This window comes from Amblyomma maculatum, chromosome 4, assembly GCF_055883805.1.
Source record: "Amblyomma maculatum isolate TAMU_Amacu chromosome 4, ASM5588380v1, whole genome shotgun sequence".
Lineage (NCBI taxonomy): Eukaryota > Metazoa > Arthropoda > Arachnida > Ixodida > Ixodidae > Amblyomma > Amblyomma maculatum.
Window position 1 is genome coordinate 25,994,041 of NC_139347.1, and position 19,182 is coordinate 26,013,222.

Sequence of the window (19,182 nt, forward strand, 5' to 3'; positions counted from 1 at the left end):
GCTGTTGGCTTCCCAGCTCCCCATTCAGAGTCCGCCCCCAATGTTTTCACGCTAAGTGCGCAAGAGCCACAAAGCTAACTTCTGAAGCGTGTGTGCGTACACATGCTAATACTATTTATGAGATAGCGTCCCCCTGTAGTGTTACTTGCGTCCGCTATTTAGTTAGGCACGCAATAGCCCAAAATCAGCTATCTAAAACCCTCAAAGACACCAGCATTGTTAGCGGTTTAGCTTTACGAAGCACATTGTTTAATTCGAAAATGACACAAGTAACTCTCATATAAATAAGACGTTTGCAATGTCAAGAGCAAGGCCAAATTAACAATTGTATGTTATGCTCGAATCTTTAACTTTGCTAAAATAGTAGCCATGTTATTCGGAGGCTGCTAATGTAGCGTAGGGATTTTACTTTCCTTGTTAGGATTACATGTAGTTAAGCTCGTTAGTTTGACACAAGGCCCGAGGGAACAACACGAAAGCAGTTGGCGTTTAGCATTGGCTTCTTGGTAAAGGGAACGCGCACATTGGACTACTAAAACAAACACCGCAAACCGTAGCATGCCGCACGTGGAACTGAGGCAATCGCGTTAGCTCCTCCGTAAATCGAATTTGCCTGCTGCAAGCTGATAGCATGGAAGCCTATCAAGAATGTTCTCGAGGCCGGTAATTGGTAAACTGCAGGAAACCATATGCGTAAAGCTCATTATCGTTAGTCCGTGAAACACACGCTCAGCATATCCGACAGGTTAGTGGCTGCAACACGACGTCGTTTGTGGAAGTAGCTAGACGCTTAAGCCGACACAAACTTTCGACGTTGCTGAGATATCTAGTGCAAGAGACGATGTAAAAAATACCAGAATATTCGTAAATATGGCACTTAGAACGGTGGCAGTGCGAATTTTGGGGTGCCTGTTTCAAGCATTTTCCTCTAGAGCGATATGAGCTTTGTTGAGACCAAATGTTCCTCATTTTATTGTGCACACATTGCAAATTTTGACGTTTTGAACAGCTTTTAGAATTTCGCAAGTAGTTGCTTAGGCGGTACGGTTCGAATATATCCTTTTGAAGGTGATGAATGAAATTTTCGACGATTGCGTTACTACCTAATGTGAAATTTTAGCGCCGCTCATCCGCTGTTTCATCTTTTCGATAGATTGAGGCAAAGAATTCGAGCAAGACATGTACGTACAGTTACAGATAACTTTTACGCAGTCGGTTCGCTGTGTTGTCAAGGTTTACCGGAGAAAGGAGACCTAAGAGAAGGGTTTTTTCTTTTTTTTTGTCAATAAGGATATAGGTAGTAATATAGATGAGCCTATATCATTATTGAGAGGGTGGCAGGCATCGTAAATAAGCTTAATAAGCGGTATAAACTGAAGGCAGTACAGGTCAACGCGCCTACATGTAGTCATAATGACCAGACAGTCGAAACCTTCTACGAAGATGTATAGAATTGGCAAAAGGGAAAGGAAAGGCACAGTATATTGTACTAATGGGCGATTTAAATGTTAATGTAGGGAGAAATCAGGGTGGAGAGAAGGCAGTGGGTGATTATGGCTTTGGTTTTAGGAATAGCAAAACGAGTTGCTAATTAATTTTGCAAAGCGCAATTACTTAATGATCAGAAATACATCCTTCAGAAAAAGGAACAACCTTAAGTCGATATGGAAAAGCCGTAACGGGTGCGACTAAAAATGAAATTGACTTCATACTGTGTTCTAACCCCGCAATTATGCAGGATGTAGAAGTAATCGAAAAGATGCGATGCAGCGATCATAGGATGGTAAGGTCTCGAATTAGTTTAGATTTTAAGAGGGAAAGAAACAGATTAGCAAGGAACAACTCCATCAACGAGGTAGCGGTGAGAGGGAAGGCGGAAGAATTCAGGATCTCGCTACAGCATAGATATACACCTTTAACTGAGGATGACAACATTAGCCTATAAGCAATAAACAATAATTTCAGAGATATTAATACTTAGTGTGTGGCAGAAGTGAAAGGGAGGATAGTCCGAAACAATACCAGTACATTATCTAAGCAGAAGAAATATTTGATTAAAAAAAGACAAAGTATGACAGCCTCCAATCCACCAGTGAAGACAAAACTGGCAGAGCTATCAAAGGTAGTGAATAAGTGCAAAGTTTCCGACATAACGATGCATAACCTCGAGGAAATCGAGCCTGACCTAAATAACGACAACTGCCTTAAAACGGTAAGAGGAACCTTGGGCATAGGCAAAAATCAGATGTATGCGCTAACTGACAAAGTGGGCAATGTCATCACGAATATGGACAAGATAGTCAAAGAATCCTAGGAGTTTCATACTGACCTGAACAGTAGCCGAAGTAGTCAGGACAACAATAAGATTGGAAGTAATTATTAGCAGTCACCCGCTCTGCAGTTATTAAAAACAGGACGAGGTTAAGGAAGCTTTAGAAATTAGGATAACGTGGAAATCAGCTGGGGAGGTTCAGGTAACTACCTATTTGTTCAGGGACGCGGTGGGGGATATCGTGCTAGGAAAACTGGCCACCGTGTATACGTAATGTCTGGTGTAAATTATGGTACTGGAATCATAGAAGAACGCTAACATTAAATTAATTCATAACAAAGTGGAATCTAAGGGCACAAAAATTACAGACTAATCAGCTTACTATCCGTTAAGTACAAGGTATTTACTAAGGTAATCACTAGCAGAATCAGGAGACATTAGACTTAAATCAAGCAAAAGATCAAGCATAGTTTCGTAAAGGACATTCTACTATACCTTATATCCGTATCATCAACCAAGTAACAGAAACGCGCTGGGAATATAAGTAGCCCTTATACATAGCGTTCATTGATTACGAAAAAGAATTTGAGTAGAAACCTTTGCAGTCAGGCAAGCATTGCGAAATCAGGGTGTACACAATACATATGCTAAAGTTCACAACATACACAGCAAGCATAGTTCTGCATAAAGAAAGTAACAAAATTCTCATAAACAAAGGCGTTAGACAAGGAGACAGAGACAGATCTCCGGTACTATTCACAGCTTGTTTAGAGAATGTATTCAGAGACGTGGAATGCGAGCAGTTAGAGATAAAGGTTGACGGGGAAAACCTCACTAATATCCTGATGACATTGCATTGCAAAGTAACTAAGGAAATAATTTGCACAGCATGCTTCCTTGCCAGACCGAAAAAGCAGAAAAGTAGGCCTGAAAATCAACATGCTGGAGAAAGATTATTTTCAACAGTTTCGAGAAAGAACAGCAGATTGCAATACATAGCACAGGAAAAGTAGGCCATATACATCTACTTAGGACAGGTAGTAACCGAAAATCCGGACCATGAACGGGAAATGAGAATAAGATTGGGATGGTGCGCATTATAACCAGCAGCTTACCGGACTTGCTCACGAGGAAAGTTAACCTGTACTCACTTATATAGCTGAAACATGGAAGGTAAAAAAAAAGGTTCTGCTTAAGTTTAGGACAATGCAGAGGGTTAAAGAACGGAAAATGGTAGGTGTAGCGTTAACGAATAGGAAGCGTGCAGACTGGGTCAGAGAAATAACCTGAGCTAATGACATTCTAGTGGAAATCAAGGAGAAGAAATGGGCGTGGGCGGGGGATGCAGTGTGCAGAGGATAACCGATCGTCGCTTCATGTAACAAATTGGATTCCAAGGGGAGGAAATCGTAGCAAGGGGCGGCACAAAGTTAGATGGGCGGATTAGGTTAAGACGTTCATAGGGGTCAATTGGATGTCGCTAGCACAGGACCCATTTAAGTGGAAGATTATAAGAGAGGCCTTCACCCTGCAGTAGGTACAGTCCGGCTAATATAATATAAGGTACTCCTTAAGTTTGAAAAGAACTCAGGGTTGAGTTCTAGACTTTAAGTGTACGCTCTCCACTCCCTTTTTCCTATAGATCTCTAGAAATGTGACAGACGGCTTTTCTTGGCGCTCTTTATTTTTTTCTTCTCCCTTTGTTCCTCTCTCTGTCTTTCTATTCTAGTTTCTCTCTTTCTGCTCAAAGCTCGTTTGATTATGACAATGGGCTACTGTCGGCGCGGTAAATTGGTATTGAGCGCCAGGTTCATCTTTCTACTACGGGGAGTGCGTTTAAGGAAGATTTTGGGTCGCAGAAGGCTGCGGCAGTTAGAATAAATGAACGGGTAATTCCCATTACAAGCTACGATTATATGAAACGGGTTCGGCAGCGGCCTTGCGAAGTATGCCATAACCGCTGGAGGGCACCCGTTCGAGGAGGTATTAGAGATATTTATCTTACCGTAGACGTATACCGGTTTGCCGGACCCCTCCTGCGCAAGCGCTTTGACCGGGGTGAGTGCAATCGCGGCCACTGCGCCTACGTGGGAGGGGTACGGTAAACCGGTATAAATAAACGTCAGTACATATTCGGGAAGCTAAATCTCTCTTTTAATATAAGACGTCATGATTTTAGGAGACTAGTAGGTTTTATTCAACTGATGAGCAGGGCCTAGCAGGAACACATTGACCACTGGCTGAATTGCAGGCGTTGTTTCACATCGCATTCTGTAACAAATCGATCGTTTTGTGCAGCATGTACTAGAGCTTTCGGAGTTGCTATGAAGTTTATCGAGAAGGCAAAGGTTTAGCATGTCGCTGGATGCAAGAGCGACTGCTTCGAGACTGCATTACACGCACATGCACATAAGAGGGTGATCGCTCACGTTCGGGGGTGACTGTTTGCTAAGCATGCTTATTTATTGCTTCATCTCATCAATGTTGTTACTCAGTGCTATGCCATCACTTTCCTCCGCGGATGGGGACGCTAAAGCTTGGCGGCGTTACTCTCGTCCGTAATCATGCCCACCGAAAACGCTCCTTTGCGTGCAGTAGAGATAGATGACGAGGACTGCGATGAGTGACCCTCCAGTTTAATTTGTCTGTGGCTCCTTGATCTTTTTTCTTTTTACGAATACTGGGCAGAAGGAAGTGTGGCCAACGAGTTTGCGTGAGAGGCAATATTGGGGCTTATCTCATTTCCCATCGGTTGGGTACAGACGCCCACAACTCTTGCACACTTCTCCTGGGGGACAGAACGTTTGCAGGTGCCCTATATGATGACATATTAAATATATATAATGCCTTACTCGCGGCACGTGTGGCCCTCAACGAACGCAATCGATTTCGGCAAAGGATATTTTAGGACAAAAGCCCTACACGACTCATTCAACAATGAAGCCTGGTGTTGTCAATCTATTGAGGCCTCGAAACCCTCAGAACTATAAGGAGGCCCGTTACGTCATCATATCGGTGACCAATCAGCAACTGACACTAGCTAATAAACGACCTCCTTGGTACACGTGAGCTTTCTATACCCAAATAAAAATATATGTGCTCAAGAGGAAATTAGATAGATTTGACAAGGTGGGAAACGAGCCAAGGTATTCGGATTGCGGGGTGGACAACCCACAGGTCACGAATGCTCGTTCTTAAATTCTGAATTAAGTGAGTCAAGGGAAAGCGCTGCATGTTAAAGTATAAACTTAGTTAAAGTATAAAAAATAAAAATAATAATAAAACAAACAAAACAAACAAAACAAAAACAACACAAACCCATATCACATTCATTCTTCGCTTTTACCGCACGTACGGGGCCTTAAATGCCCTCTGTAGCCTTTTTTTTTTTACTTACCAGATGGGAACACAGAGCCGTCTCGTACCAGCTGTGCCGACTGTGTGCGTTCTTCACTGACACAAGACGTGTCATTTATATTACTTTTGTCACGTTTCGCGTCGCCGCGTTCAGATTTCATATTACGTTCACAGTTAGGTTCAGTACATTTTCTTTCCAGTGGGCTACCCTCTCCGGCATTGAGATTTTCTTTTCGTTCAATTTTTTTCCCAAACTGAAAGCATGTCCTGGGGAACAACATTCAAGTATATTTACCAGTCGTTTCTATTTTTTGCTTCTTATGATATTCCAGTATGGCTTTATGGTTTCTTCTTTCGTCGCTAGAATTGTGCTGTCCGTTTTGGTCGTTTCTTTGCTTTTTCATTTGTACGCTTCCTGTGGATCGGTGAATCTCTTTCATAGCATTTGCATGATGGCGATTTTGACCGGTGAAAATAGATCTCAAGAAGCAAGCTCAAAAGCATTTTAGCTAGTGATGAATATTGGCCCCGCCCAATACTGCCAATACACTGAACTAATCATCTTTCTCTCCGCACAAAAAGATCGGTTGAATTGTTGTTTTTTTTTTTTTGTTTCGTCATTGAGTGCTTAGTTACCGAAGTCATTATCCGCCATTGGGAAGGAATATTAGAGCTCCAGTTTTCTCATTCCCATTTCCTCATACCCGCACTTCAAAGTTATTAGGCTCTTATCAACTCAGCTACTGGCGATTGTAATGAATAAATTTTATTTCGCTGCGCATCACTGCATGACAAGAGTTTTCTGCGTTGGTAGAGAATTTGGTTGAGCCTTTTGGTTTCTTTCGTGCAAGGCACTTTGTTCAAACCTTTCAGAGCGGAAGACCCACGCACCAGGCAAGGAAAATTTTCAGGCGCATTGGGAAACCGGTGGACACCCGACGGCATTGCCGATCAAACTCTTTTATTGTGCTTTGTTAATGTTGTTTCGATAATAGGATCCATACGCACACTTCAACGGCAGTGAGCCTCGGAGGCTTGACTGTGGATGTTGAACATATGAAGGCTGACTTGGCATAATACCGCCTCAAAACTACTCGTAATGTAAGCGAATGCACACGCAGCCCACGCAGCTGGCACGTGTTTCTGTTTCATGTTTCAGGCTGTCTCAACAAAGTGCCTAGAGGCTTTCGGCGTGCGCTAAAGCTTGCAACATATGTTAATGCATTATGGTTGGTGGCCAACTGCGGTAGCTCATGGTTTAAGGCTCGTGACTGCTAATGCTGAGAATGCGGATTTAATTGCTGCTACTGTGACCACATTTCGTGGGAGATAAAATGCAAGGAGCCAGTTTTGTATGCGAACTTGGTGCATGTAAAGAACTGCAGGTGGTCAAAGTTTCTGGGCCCTAAAATATGGCATCCCTCATAGCCCTAGTCGCTGTAGGAAGTTGAGCTCTATAGAACAAACTATTCAATATAATACTGTAAGAGTTCCTCGGGTTCTTTACGGAATTTAAGACCGTTTCATATTGCCTTGAGGTAATGTATATTGTATATATGTTATAATGTCCCAGAGGGATAGGAGCTGTGACGGAAGGCAGACTGTAGGGTTCCGGAATAATTTTACCACCTCAGGTTTAATAAAGTATGCTTATGCGACACTGTACAGAATCGGATTGCATTTTGAGACCTCCGGTTAAGCGATCTGACGCTGCAATTGTTGAGCAACGCGACAGGTTTATTACTTGCCAAGAAAACATAGCTCCGTTGTTTCCAGCAACACACACTCCCAGTGCATCAAATTATTCTAAACGAACTATCAGACGGCAGTAATAAAATACAAAATTATAATTGCCGTGAATAAGAAATTCTGGCTTTGAAAGAGGTATGTTGCTTGAATTATATTCTATTGCTACAGAAAATGAACGACCATGTTTCGGGACAAATTATAATGAGTAAAGACTTAGCGCTCTCCCTAAACGAGAAGTAGTCGTAAAGAATATTCTAATCGCTTTTGAGGGTTCAACTGAATACCACAGTCAGTTTATTTTTCCTTGTAAAATAATGCAGACCTAGGTCAGAATATCGGGTACACTTTAATACTTTTAAATAATTTGCGATCAAAGGATTTAGTCCGCATCAGCTAGGCCTGCTCGTGGCATATGACAGCTTAAATAAGAAACACGACTTAATTCGACACCTTCATTATAAGATAACTTCAAGATGAAAAAGTTTGGCCTCTTCATTATCCACTGTAATTTACCGCGTGGGCCTACCTCGCGACTGCAGAAATATCCCGTCAGAGTCACTGGAAAACACGAGTGCTGAAATGCACCATTCAAGCCCTAAAACGTTGGCACAGGCAATCAGGTACGCTTACGAGCCACAATACAAAAACGTTACTTTACGCTTCTAAAGTACTGCGTCATACTACTTTGCATAATGACGCAGTCATAAGTCATGAATGGGAGTCAAAAGAATTCGTAATGTCTGTAAATACTATACAACCTATATTATTCTGCAAAAGTGTTTAGTCATGCTACGGCATCGATTCAATGTTCGAATGATCGTTGCGCTTATTGAAAAACTTAGACGTAATAAACGACCCGAGACACTGGAGCGCAAACTATCAACAGGATTTTTATGGCAAAGAAAACACATATATAAGATTCGCGCATGAAATCATCACAAAAATCAACTAGTAAGCAATGTTGTTATTGTATCTGTGGATAAAACGTGTTGCATCTGACACAAATGATCATCTTTCTTATTTTTCCCTTTTTTATTTTACCAAGAATACCTGCTCTTGTTGAGATAGAGTCCCCGATGGAACGCTTACAATTGTCTATTTTCCTGATTTTATGCAGTAAGCCTCCCACAATTCCCTGGTTAGCCTGTCTGGATTTTAGAAGAACAGCCGTCTCATGGAAATATGGTGTGCAATCTTTGCATCTGGCTTAGTGCGGCACCAGATTTCCAGTTCCATTAATCTGGCTGCAGTTGTGCCTGCGTTCTCTAAGCCTTTCGTTGAGGCATCTGACAGTTTGCCCCACATATGCTCGACCGCTTGCGCGGCTCGTTTATTTCGCCCACATTTCTTTTAATTTTCTTGCTGCCGAAACAACGACATGCGCAGAAGGACTTTCAGCAACGTTCTTCAGTCTGTGCGATAGAGCATGAATGTACGGGAGTACCACAGACCTCTTTTTTTTTTTTCTTTTACGTTACTTGCGTCACTCTTATTGGCTAACATTTTTAGCACTTTCTCTGCCACAGAGACAAGCAGCGGTGTCGAGTAGCCAGCTTTCTCTATTCTGACAGCCTACACGCCGAAACTAGATTGCACCTTGTGGCTGCAGGACTTTTTAATGGCCTGTTCGAAACAAGACATAGCCATGTTTCGCCTGATCAGCTTTGTGTGATCAGAGTCATGTGGCAATAAGCCTTTCTCGTTACGTGTTCTGCATTCCTAGATTTAAGGCCAAATCAAGGAACTGCAGGTTGCTGTTTTCGAAAACGTCATATGCAATCGTAAGCCCTGAATGGGCTATTTTGAATTGTTCGAAAGTTCTCTCTACTAGGTTAGGGCCGGCCAGGTTCCTGTAAGCGCCGACTAAAAAGTCATCAACGTATCGGAAACATTTCGCAACGCCAAGCTTGGGCAAGAATGTTCTAGCTGCCTGTCTCCTTTTGCAAGGAAGATGTCACGGAGCTATGGTGGATTCGATGCATATCCCATCATTTTGGGAGATCATTGACCCGTTAAATTCAATGCACAATGACCAGAGGTATGCCTTGAGCAGAACGAGGAAGTATTCCGGCCGAATTCCGCACTTGTTCATGAACTTAGTGCAAGCGTATTCATCAATGCACCTGATCCCTTGGAACACTGCAAAATAGGTATGTGACGTCTATGGAGAAGCAGGTCACTCTCGTATCTTCGTTTAGGTATTGGATGACCTACTTCGAATTTTTTATCATAGACGGGTCGTTCAACTCAAGTTTGTTCAGATGGGTCTGCAGGTACCCAGCAACTTTCCGTTGCCAAGTTCCCTTGTATTTACCTATCGTTCTAAAAGGAGCACCTCGTTTGTGAGTCTTAATAGTAAAGAGCGGTTTGAGCGTTGACTTTTTTCTGTCCTTCACTTCTTTTGCAAGTTTGTCTCGACCAATATTTTCACAAAGCTTGGCTGCTTGGTTCCAGGATTCCTTCAGCGTTCTTTTGTTGAGAAGATTTTGTCTAGTGAAATTGTTTCAGACCGCTTCGAGTGCCTTCGCCTGGTAGTCGCCTGCTTCAACTATGGTATACAATGCTGTCTTATCTGAGACCAGAAACTTCAAGTCGTTGTTACGGAAGAAATCAACCGTGTTCTTCAGATGCAGTCTAGAATATTTTCGCATTGTTCTTTCATCAATGCATTATAAGCCCTTTTTCACGCAAGCACTTCTTTCGTCTGACTCAGCTCTGTTAGATATAGAGCGAATCATGCTTAATATGTCCAATGGTTTCACCTTGGATTGCAGTGTGTATTTTGGGCCCTTCTTTAACGTGTTGAGTACGACAGCTGGGATTGCATGTCTACAGTAATTAACGATCATGGATTCGTCTGAGGTAAACCGTGTTTCGTCTTCCTTGGCTAATTTTCAAAAGAAGCTGCTCACGAAATTGCAGCTAACGCTTCAGCGCAGTATAAAAAGGTATTTAACCATGTGATTACTCTGTCCTTGTCCTAGCGTTGATTTGAAGATTACTTTGATGCGGTCACTGTAGATCCTGACTTGCCTCCAAGTCTCTGCTCGTAGCAGCTTGCAGAGGCGTCGAGAAGTCGCTTCTGACGGGGCCATCTAACCAAACAAGGCAGAACCCGCTTGTGTTTTCAATTCATGGGAGACAGCATAAGTGAGGGTTCTTGTGCGACGTCTTGCTTCGGCGATGAGATCGATGAAGAAATATATACGGGTTAGTGGAGACACTAGTTGGATTTTACAGCCTGATGTACACTAAATGAATATCAAAGGGTTTTCAAATTGGGCTAGTTGGTGATTGACATGCTCGAACATTCATTCAATGGCCTGGCATGCCACGTCACAGCTACCACCTGCCAAACGCATGCTCGTGAGGAGGCCCATGAAGCTTGCTTCACGGGTTGGCAATAGCGACATAGGGGGAAGCCTCGCTTTCATCAGCATACCAACGTGCAAGGTCCATCAAATAATCCCAGGCAACAGGGTCTGCATTTGGGCTTTATAATCAGGCACTCAAGGGAGCTATTAAGATACCAGTTGAAGTCTGTAGAGGTGAGAATACTTCTTTTCGCACTCCCTACGCATATGGATAATTGTAAGAGTGTCGCAAATGACCTGCAGCAAAATCTCTGTCACATTTTCTCGAAATGCATTTTTAGTAAAACTTTGCGCACTTATTCTTTACATATGCTGTGCCACCAGCGACAATAAGTAAAATCTTGGCACAAGTTTTACTGTTGTGGAATTTGTTTTAAAAATATTCCTAACGGAAAAAAATTGTTTTTTTGTAATCATGCTTTTAAGAATCGGCGGCTCATGATATCGTAACTTTTTTGTTGAATGGACAATTTTAGCCTGTATAACACAACAGTAAAAGTGATTTTGCTTATAGAAAGGTTTATATTATTTACAACTGCTGGCGTGGGATGCATATTTAGTACAATTGTTTACAATAAAATTAGAAACTTGGTGCTTTTTAAACACTTATTCGAATGCAAAAAGGCAGTTTTAGTATGGACGACTAATGTCTTCTTTGTATTTGATACGAAATATGTTTTTCTGATAAGTAGCCTCATAACTTTGTTTAACAGCTCAAAACAATTGTAAAAGAGGGAAGGGTGCAGATCCGGTAAAGTGATTAATTTGCGCGAAAGCAGAATTTGACAAGGTTTTTCTTGGCATTTCTGCAGTGAATGATTGGCACGGAGTTTAGCAAAATGTTAAATATTTTTGAAAGGTCAGAATTTGAGGGAAACGAAAGACGTAGTGTTTGTCTCACTTCTCGGTGGACGCCTACGCCTGCAATTGGCAGCATACGAGTCATTCGTATGAATCACTTTCGCGAATTAGCCTTCAGCCTCACAGCAGACGCATGCGAAATGGGGAAACAGTTACGCCACATTTTGATACGCATAACGCTATATTTTTGTTGAATCTCGGCAGCCACATGTTCTGTACACGCTATGCATGAACCAAGTCAGGCTTCCGCCTTAAAAGGCTAGGCATGGAACTTCATTCACCTCGTCATGTCCCTCCCCCTTTCTTCCCTGCGTCTATATCAATATTTGCCTGCCTCACGGAAGTGCTACTAAGACCGTTTTCGCACACTGTTTTCCTGCATGTATTTCTATTCAGAATATATTGAGCGACTATGTTTGTACCGGTCAGAAACGCCGATGTATACAGCAACTTCCCTCCACTATGTCGTATTTGTACACGCGCGCAAAAAACACAGCAGAAAAGGATTGCAATATTTGGTTATGCTTATATTCACCGCCTCGCGGATTAGTCGCAGTCAATGCGCGAAGCATCGCAGCCTTATTAGTAGAGCCTGTAGGGCTCTTGCATAATTCCAATTAGCGCAGGCTTCATTCAAAGCGAAACTAAGCCTGCTTCAAAGTTTTCTATTCGCCTGGCGTGTTAACCACGTCCATAATTTGATCCGACGAAAATTTTGATAGCCTGCATTCAGGCAATCTGTAAGAGGCCGTAAGTTTACCCAATGGATTAGCAAACAATGGTTGCATGGAATTTGGAACTTGTTAAGATTTCTAAAATAACGGACACAAATAGAATATTCGAAAGGTTGGTGTCTATCCTAAATGGCCATACCTAGTGTTTGGCAGCTAGGTTCAATGGTGATGTGACACATGTGAACAGCTTCCATCCTATTTGGGGAAATGTAGATGCAGGTCTTTGTTAAATAGAAGTAAAATGTTTTTGAGACGTATATTTCACAAGACCTATCTAAGAATCTACCCGATGTAAAGGTGAGGCTTTAATTAATAGCACGCAGATCATTACTGTATGCGTTCCTTGCGTTCTTGATTATTCGTGTCAGTGATGCATATTCTGCACATATGTGTCAACGTCAGCATCTAACTTACTGCTGCGTTGGTGGGTTTCCCTTCAATCTCAGCGTTAGCAAAACACCTTGTAAGTTCTAATGATCGAGCTGGAAATGCAATAGCTGAGAGCATGTAATTTCGGCAATATGGATGATGATTGCGCGCAGTCTAGACGAAAGATTATTTTTATGAAAAAAGCTTCCGCAGAGAAGGGAACCTTAAAGAAGATAAACAACAACAAAAAGGAGAGCTTAGCACCTAAAGTTATTAACCACATCGTGGCATTGGACACCTGCTCTAAATAAACAGTGCGTACTAGTCAATCCGTGTGTTTTCGCTTGCTAGAAATGCATCACATATATAAGGAGAAGCTATTCCCAAGCAGCTGCCGTCACGTAAAACGTGCCCATTTCCACAGTCGGGCAAGCGCTCGCGAGGGCTGTATGTTGTTTTCTTTTTTTACTTTCGTAGTCTGTAAAAGTTGTACATGCGCTCCTAGGTTGTTTCTTGTTATCGCTGCCCCCGTACTTCCCCTTGCTATCATCTCGTTTCCGCTTTGGTTCCGCCAGCCAAACCTCGCTTGGATAAACTATTAGATAGCACTTTTTGCGGCTGCAAACGTTGTTTTAATCTATTTTGGGAGGTTTACATAACCGACTGCTACTGCTACCATAATTTATTACACTAGAACGTAACTACTACCCTAAGCTCGAACGAATTTTGTGAGGAGCGCAAAATGAAGCAAGCAGTATAAGCGTGACCAGCCAAAAAAGGTCTACCAAACATACCTTTTTAAATGAGTGTTACCCGCCTTTCTGTAGAGTGAAAGCGCGCCCGGAAGCATCCTCTATTCCTTTCTGGTGCTTTCTCATTATTTCTTACTCTTTTGGTACCCTACAGTGTTAAGTATATGTCGAAGCAAACGTATTAGCACCGCACGGGAGGCAATTGTGCGTATTATTTTTCAGTGAAAAGGCGGCTGGCGAGCTGAAGTTAACTAACCAACTTTTTATTCATTGATGCATTGCCCAAGAACATACTGTGCAATTAGTCAACTTCGAAGACGGGTCCAATTTATGAAGATATTAAATCGGCTTTTTCCTTATCAATATTGGGAGTTGGATATACGCCTTTGCAATAATAATAATAATAATAATAATAATAATAATAATAATAATAATAATAATAATAATAATAATAATAATAATAATAATAATAATAATAATAATAATAATAATAATAATAATAATAATAATAATAATAATAATAATAATAATAATAATAATAATGCAGTCAGTTGCACAGAACTTGGTTACAACTTTACAATGATAACAGTAATAATCAGTCAATCAATATTGATATTAATTTGCGCAAGTGCAACCATATGTTCTTGGTACTGCATCACAAATAACACATGGAATGGAATGTCAATCATATAAGTCCCACAGTCGATAAAAGCAATGAGGAACATGTCTGGAAGAACGTATCACAAAAAAGCGTCTAAAAGAGAGGAAGAACAAAATGTAGTCAAATACAAAAAAGAAATATCACTGAAAGAGGCACAGAACGATCACACACGAATACACAGATTTAAGGTTAAGTGTAAATAAAAACAGGTAAAATAATATTTGTTATTCGATGTGTGAGGTTGCCGTTACTGCGTTGCAATTTTATATGGTGTCGAGGTGCATGTTATCATAACCGAAATCATGTAACTTTCTCAGCATCAAAAAATATTCACAGACTATCCTATCGTTGACAGTAGAGATGTAAGCATGAAATCTACTGCAGTAAATGAGGGCAAGTTATTTCTTGGATGGCTTCGAGACCATCATATCTGAATGCGAGTTTTGGGAAGCGTCCCTCATAACCTATCTTCGATCTCGCAGCTTTTCTTCCTCAGTTAAAGCCGACTCGGCTTTCTTTGCTGCTTTTTATAAAAAGCGATGAGCATTTCCCAACCGTCAATATCACAGGTAGCCAGCTAGCTATCTAGAATAGCAATAGAAAAATAAAAAAATGTGCGTTAGGCTAAAGCACAGAGGTAAAACCACGCGCAGGACAAAGCTGCACGATGAAAAAGCAGCCCTGCAAAACAGCACAGCAAAGAAACAGCGCTATGACAAGACGCTCCTGCGGAATACGTTGCAGTGCGGCTGGAGGACAGAACTTTGAAATAATAATATTCAAGAAAAAGCGTAACCCCTCAGTTAACGGGCTTTTTAGGCTAGTTTAGGTTAGGTTGTATGGTAGAGGACTCAGGAAACAGGCTTCCTGTATTTCATGTGCAGGCTTTTATTCAAATAGTATTAGGCCTTTCAAACGCGTTTAAACCGATTGTCTAAAATACGAGCGCAAAATCAATATTATGTATCGTCTAAGGGCTCCCGTCGCACGCTTGATGTGTTCCATGAGAATTCTCTGCGATTCCGAGTGCCCGCCGACCACTGGGACGGCAACTCAATTCCTAGTTTAATGAAAATCAGTTCGCCAAAATTAATCCGCCGAGGAGGGTTGGAGAGTGGAAGCGAAGGGATATAAATAAAAACGTTGATGTTTGGTGGCGTTTTAATTTCTTTTTCTTGAATAACAAACCAAAACTAAAAAAAAAAGCAAGCAAGTGAGTGCCGTATACACATCAGTTTTGCCATACGCACTCCTCAAGCAACAATGCACACTGCTTATCTCGGGTGTTTTGTCGTCCTTATCCTTCCTCACTGCGCTGTTTTGTTTATTCCGCTGTTTTTGAGTGCACCGTGAACATGAAAGTAAGCCCGCTGTCATCCCCGGCAAAAGTATCGCCTTGAAAAGATTTTATGCGTGCGTCGGTCTCTCTTAGACACGAACCTAACGTTCTCGTTGAGACGTTATCGAAGGATATCTTTGCTTAGAGTGTATCTCCACTTCTGACCTATATACCTTTTCTTTCCAAGGAATTTGGTTAGTCGCTTCATAAATTCTTAATTTCTTTCCTGCAAACAACAAGAAAAAAAAAAAAAAAAACCTCGGCGCACGAGCTTTGCTCTTCAAAAGTAGTAAGCTCACCCAATTTGTCTTCGCGTTTGTTTTCTTTGAAAATTGCTTGAGGCATTCTAAACGCGAGTCACCTCGTCGAAGACGATTACTGACATCAATAGTTTAATATATAATGATTGTTTAACGCTAACTATTAGTTGCAGCACTGAATCACTTACTATAACATCACAAGCACTGTCGAAGTCAAGCTAAACATGCAAAATGTGCCACAGAAAAATTGAGAGGACACTCAATCTCCGCCTTCAAGTTTATGGCGCGTCCGCGTTAATTGCTTCCGTTTTCCGGCTTGCCTTGTTGATGCTCGTTCGCGCACAACCCATTTGGAAATTTCTAATCAGTGATATTCTATTTTTTGCCTCTATTATCCCAGACAGAGCAGCATACAGTCCTAAGGGCCCACATTATGAGAAACAGCATTCTATATTGATATAAACCGCTGCTTTGACCAAGCCAAAAAAACGTGCTTGCATCACGCGGGGGCAGCGTGTTGAACTCGGGGCATATGTCTAACAAGGGTCTTGGTGGGGTGGATTTCGACCTCATTCTCCCATTACAACCGCGAAGCCCGAGTTGGGTGCATCTGCCACCTCGGCTATATTAGCCGTAACTACTCTCAAAGCAGGGTTTGCTAAATGGGCGACAGTGGGAAACAATAATAGTCCGAGGTTAATAGTGTCCAGACATCGCAGCGTTGAGGTCTACCGCGGCCTGAACCTAAGTCCTGATTGAAGCCGCCGTACGGCTTTTGAAGCCGAAACCGAAATTGGAAAGAACGTTCTGCGTTATCAATTATTTGCCGGATGTCAGCAAATTGCCCACGGCGATCCATGTTTCTTAAAACGCTGCACATACACATGTAAAATATTCCTTGTTTGGATCCGCAGGAAGGATTTTGTAATAAGTTGAGTTGGCATCAGTGCTACACGTCACAATCTTTAATAACAATGCCTAGTGACGTTTCTGATATTTCGGGAAAAGTTACTTGTTTCGATACGTTTGATTTTCTGCATGACGTCTCTGCTGTACACACTGACGGACGACCAACAACGGCATCGACAGCCGAAGGGAAAGGTCACCGAACTGGCTTTTTCGTCGCTTGAGCAAAAAAGGCCCCAGATCTGTGGGACGCAGATTAGACGGCTCCGGGCGTCCTATAGTGTTTCTTTGTCGTTTCTCGGTACGCCTCCGCCGGGTTCTTTATGTTCGCTTGTAGAGTGGCGGCTCTGACAGAGTCGATATTGCTGCCCAGCCAGGATCAGTGGTGTTCTCGGGCAGCGAAAGCGGTAGCAACAACGAGTGCTGCTGCGTCTTTATTCGCTGCACATCAACTTTCTTTGTCGCCTGAAAGCGAACAACCCTTCGAGGAGAGCTTTCAATACATTTTCCTTTTTTTACCAATCTCAGGCAATACGCGTTTTCCTGCGGTCTGCTTGTCAATCGGGAGAGGCCACGAAAACGTTGCTATCGCAGAAATCATTCCAACCGGCCTGCCGCACGTCAACCGACGGAGTCTAAGATCCTGAATGTTATTAAGTTCGTGCAATACCCTTCATAAATTTTTACTTTTATCATAAAAGGAATAAAGCTGGTATATGAAGTTTCAAACATCCTGCCACATAAATTGCTTATAGTCAACATTTCGAGCAGAAATACGGCGTTTTGACAGCTGTACTCGTTCTAAAGTAAGGACTTCTGTGGAGGCAGCTCTGGAACAATTGACAGGTCCTGGAAAACTGCAGGGAACTATGAGCACTGAGGGCAAATGAAAACTTCAGATGCGACAGCATTAGCGGCTCTCGTTTGCCGATCTCCTTTTTCGAGTCCTCATTTTCGTACGAGCACTTTGCTACTTTCTCAGCCGATAGTCTTGGAGAACAAAATGTAGCGCACCAAGACAAAGATAGAGAAAGAAGACACACACAACGCTGTGTGTGTCATCTTTCTCATACTATTTGTTACCTTCTATCATGTACATACAAGCGCAAGTATCTACCCATAGTCTTAATTTTTTCTGCATTATCGCACACAAACTCATTACAATACAGTCGTAAGGTGTCGCAATATATGAAAGACAAGCCAACATAGACACAAAGCACCGCTTTAACAAAGCCTTACAAGCGTGCCAGCGTGGTCAAGGGGCAGTTTGTCATAAAAGAGAAGACCGTGTTGACACATTCCGCCAACTCGACCATGTGATATAATCTCGTGACATCACAAAAAGTGACGCCCAGTCAGCGCACCACCATGTTAGCTGCTAACTAGCAACTTCCAGAGCCATGATCGTGATTGCTCGGTAACAAATTCGATAGTAGAATTTTCGGAGAACGGGGCCTTTAAACGCTATAGAGTTAATAGAGGCAACAGTTGAACGCAAAAAGCGTCGTGAAAAATCCTTTAAAAGCTCTTGCTAATATAATTTTCCTGCTAGCTATGCTTTCATTAAAAAAAAAAAAACATAAACGTAGCACTGGTCCCGAAAAAAGCCACGTTTTTCCCAATTTATTGAGGTCACGTCGCTTCTGCCAGTTAGCCAGTGTTAGAGCAAGTGTTGCAGCGAGTGTTGCATTGGTATTGCTCGGATCCCGGGGTCAACCCATTGCTCGGCAAGCCTGCGAAATCTGCGCATATCTACATGGCGACCACATCATGGCTCTCCAACCGTTTGTCTGCGCCAGTGCCCGGTGAACAACTTTGTGTTTATTTTTTCTGAATCTCTCGTGTGTTTTTCATTGTTGTAAAATATCTGTGTTATATTAGAGTCGCTTTAGTTGCATACTTTGCATAGCCTTACTGCAAACCTCCTTTCTGTGTATATTAAGTGTTTGTGTGAGTTCCTCTGTATCGTCTCTTGCTGTATAAAGATTGTTTTGATTGTTAACCAAACGGCCACCCCTTCTGTCACTACAGGTAGTTGACTTCCAGCAGAGCTTGCCACGCAAGTCAAGGGCATCTTCTTTGAGACCAGAACAGGACCCCCACATACTCTAATGGCGTTTGGGAGTGTGTGCACCAATAGTGGCGCATCGTTAATAACATATAAATATTACCGGGTGACAATGGTAAAATACTGTCATATTTATAATTTACAGAAAGCCCAGAACGAGTTTTAAAGAGTTTATTAAACACTGTGTTTCCAGCACCTTTAACGGGGAAGTACAATCAATGGCAAAGTGATTGATATGCCTTATCTTTCAAGACGACGTTGAGAGGTCCTTCGAAGCTAGCCAACATATATAAACGCTTCGCTTTTAGAGGGCCGGAGAGGATAAGGTCGCTTGTGGGACTGCTAGTCTTAATAACTGTGCCTCATGCCATCACGTTACCACTGCGATGCGTTGATTTTGCCTAAGTACGACCCAACACTCTCCGAGGTTCTTTTGTGCTTACGAATTGCACCTCGATTTGTCTCGCTTTGAATAGTAGA